The sequence below is a fragment of the Octopus bimaculoides genome, chromosome 6, assembly GCF_001194135.2.
Source record: "Octopus bimaculoides isolate UCB-OBI-ISO-001 chromosome 6, ASM119413v2, whole genome shotgun sequence".
Taxonomy (NCBI): Eukaryota; Metazoa; Mollusca; class Cephalopoda; order Octopoda; family Octopodidae; genus Octopus; species Octopus bimaculoides.
Genome location: NC_068986.1, coordinates 107,492,562 through 107,495,700, shown reverse-complemented (window position 1 = coordinate 107,495,700; position 3,139 = coordinate 107,492,562). Strand labels below are relative to the sequence as shown.

The window sequence follows — 3,139 nt, the reverse complement described above, 5'->3', positions numbered from 1 at the left end:
ATATATATATATATATATATAATATATATATATATATATTTACGGAGATGTACTTGCATAGCAAGTGACATGATCTGAGATCGTGTGCTGGAACGAAAACAATTGCAGCGTGGAAGGTGTTTATAGGCCATTCAAGAAACACACAAAAACCGTTAGATTCACTTCAACATTTAAATTTAAATTATGGTCGTTTGCACAAATATTGTGTCAAGTTCCCTAGTAAAAAATTATCCATCGATACCCGCTTCATACTTGAATAAAACATATTATTCCATCCACTGAAAAATAAATATTATTTAATGTATACAATATAAAGATGCGAGCTACTAATAGTTTCCTGCTCCAGAGAACGGATCTAAACAGGTTTTTGTAACACGCCTTGCGTCTCCAAAGCAAGAAATTAATTAATAGCTCGTATTTCCCCACTGTGTGCATTAAATCATACATACATGCTTACATAAATATATACAAACATACATGCATACGTTGCACACCTTTTAATACGCGTACCACTAGAAGGCGACCAGAATGTGGAGAGCGGCTGGGTAAACACATTGCTGCATTTAGCTAGGTTCCTTTATGTTCTGGATCCAAATATCTTTGGAGTCGAAATTATCTGTCACCTTTCTAGGGTCGGTAAAATAAGTAACATTCAGCTAATCGAATCAACTGACTATTCCGTTCCTGTAAAAAGTGTGACCTCGCCGCTATTTTTAGAAATCGCTATTATTTGCATCAAGAACATGACTCTAATAAGTTCCAAGGAAGAGAGAAGTAACAGCTTATCATCGGGGTTACGAGGACAAACCACATCTACAATGTTTGATCTCCGAAGGTTTAAAATTAGCACGTTTCAAAATACTTAGAAATGTCTCGGAAACAGAAAAACAATGGTGGCAGTGGCAGAAAGAAGAACAATATAGGGGTCACAAGTTCAAAGTTCTTTAACACTTTCCCTATTTCTATAAAGCTAGATATTAGCATAACTAATAGGTTCAGGAACGGTGAGAGACTGCATCAAATCTTCTGTCATATATTTTAAATACAAATGACAATCATCAGTAATGTTTGTATTACTCTATTAACCTTATCTCTACTTAAGTCACTTCGAGAATCCTTTTAATTTCTTCTTTATCTTCTTTCTCTTTTTGTCTTTTTTCTCCTCCTTTCTGCTTGCTCATCAACATCAATTTTATCATCATAAACATCATTATTATTACCGACAACAAAAGCTATATATTTACATTAGTTAACTGCATTTTCTTTTCGTTTCTAGTACGAAACGTTCATTTCGGTGGGATTAATTCAGATAATAACTATTTGTAAATCAAGACTGTAAATAACTTCTTTGTGTGTGTATGTGTTTATATTATCTCTATGTCGTCTATTTATCACAGTCTCTTCTGTGTTTTCACCATCTACTTTCAGAATCAAAATGGTAGCGAAATATTTCTTTCGAAATGTCAGCCCAAACTAATTTGCTATTTATCGATTTACAACATATTATCAGGAAATGTAAAAGTTTATTGATAACTCATAGAAAAGAACTGTTTTGAAGAATAAAACTTGTACACAATCCACTGCCGAAATATGACTACAGTTTCCCGTATAACAAAATCCTGTTCTGGAATGCTCAGATTTGTAAGTACCTTAAAGAGTATCTCTTAAATGTATAATGCTTGTTTGTTTGTGTAATGACAACTGGGTTAACGTTCCGTAGTTTTAAATGAAACAAAATACTTTGGCTAAACGTAATTAGCTAGGAATATAAGGTCTCTGTCAGAGGCTTCGTCGATATGATTTCCTGCAATATAGCAGAACCGCAAATGCAAGAATAACGCTAAAGTATCTCTTCCATGCCTGAATATCTGATAATAGCCGTCACAAAAAGAGAGGAAGCACCATAGCGGAAGACACTGTTTCAATGTTTTATCTACTCTGCGATGGGATTATGCTAATTCACATTGATATTTTATACATATTCTCAGTATTCTATTGTAGTAGCTAAAATCGACTTTTTTTTTCTTTTGCTCTATACAAATTTCATGCTAAGAAGTAAATTCTATCAACCTCTTTCACTCCCTTGAGCTTCCATGTCCCTCTTTCTCTCTCTCCCCCTCTCTCTTTCTCTCTCCCTCTCATTCACTTTTTCTCCCCCCCTCTCTCTTTCTCTCTCCCTCTCATTCACTCTCTCTCTCTCTCTCTCTGGTGTGTGAGTATGGAGCAGAGGCTGTAGTGGAAAATAAGATCATTGTTATTCCCCTCTGGAATATATTGATTCTAACATACAAAGATGATCAAAGCCGACACATCTGTCATTGATAAAGCTTCGCCTTTAAAGCCAGAAAATACTTCAAATCCGCATAAAATAAAAATACTCTTATTATTGCAATCCTCTCTGTCTCACCCTCTCTCTCTATCTGCCTCTCTCTGTCAGTCTCTCCCTCTCTCTCTCTCTCTCTCTCTCACACACACTCACGCACACACGCACTCGTTCATACACATGAAATTATTCACCTGTGAATTCGCACAAATACAGGAGAGATTCAAATCATTTCTACCAGTCTTCTGAATCTAGTAATTTACGAAACCCTCGACATCTCTCTACTTTATCTCATCCCCTACGATCCTCTGTCCACATAATGCTTCAGTTTGTAAATAATTTCCTGTCACCCCCCCTTTTATATCTAGTCAGTGATAATTGAATTTACGATCAGTACAAACTGTATCTATATGCTCCGATACAGAGGATCCTGTACAGACTATGGAAACAACCATAAGTCTATCATTTTGTTTTCTTTATTTTTCTTGAGTACTAGATCACGTAAGTTCGGTTAATCGGTTTCCATTATGTATAAGTGTCCGAGATCACAACATTTCCCCCGATCGGGACATCGATCTGTTGCAAAGTTCAAGGCCAGTAATGTTGAGGAGTGAAGTGAAGACGATTACATCGGAGTTGATATTTCACTGCTACTTTATTTCATCGACTCCAAATGGACGAAAGGCAAAGTCGAATGCAGCGGGGTTGGAACTCAGAACTTAAAGAGCTGGAAGAAGTGCCACTAAGCATTTCGTCCGACCTGTTAATGATATCTCTCTCTCTCTCTCTCTCTCTCTCTCTGTATATATATATATA

General features: G+C 36.1%; 1 protein-coding gene across 12 annotated transcripts in view; it reads left to right on the top strand.

Moving 5' to 3' along the window:
• LOC106873642 (ras-related protein Rap-2a) overlaps positions 1 to 3,139 on the top strand; it is a 283,277-nt gene that overhangs the window by 211,219 nt on the left and 68,919 nt on the right. For all 12 annotated transcript variants that reach the window (XR_008264479.1, XM_052969072.1, XM_052969069.1 and 9 more), the window contains one exon: positions 1,429 to 1,641. The gene's annotated coding sequence lies outside the window, so the exon portion shown is untranslated. The remainder of the gene's footprint in view (positions 1 to 1,428; positions 1,642 to 3,139) is intronic.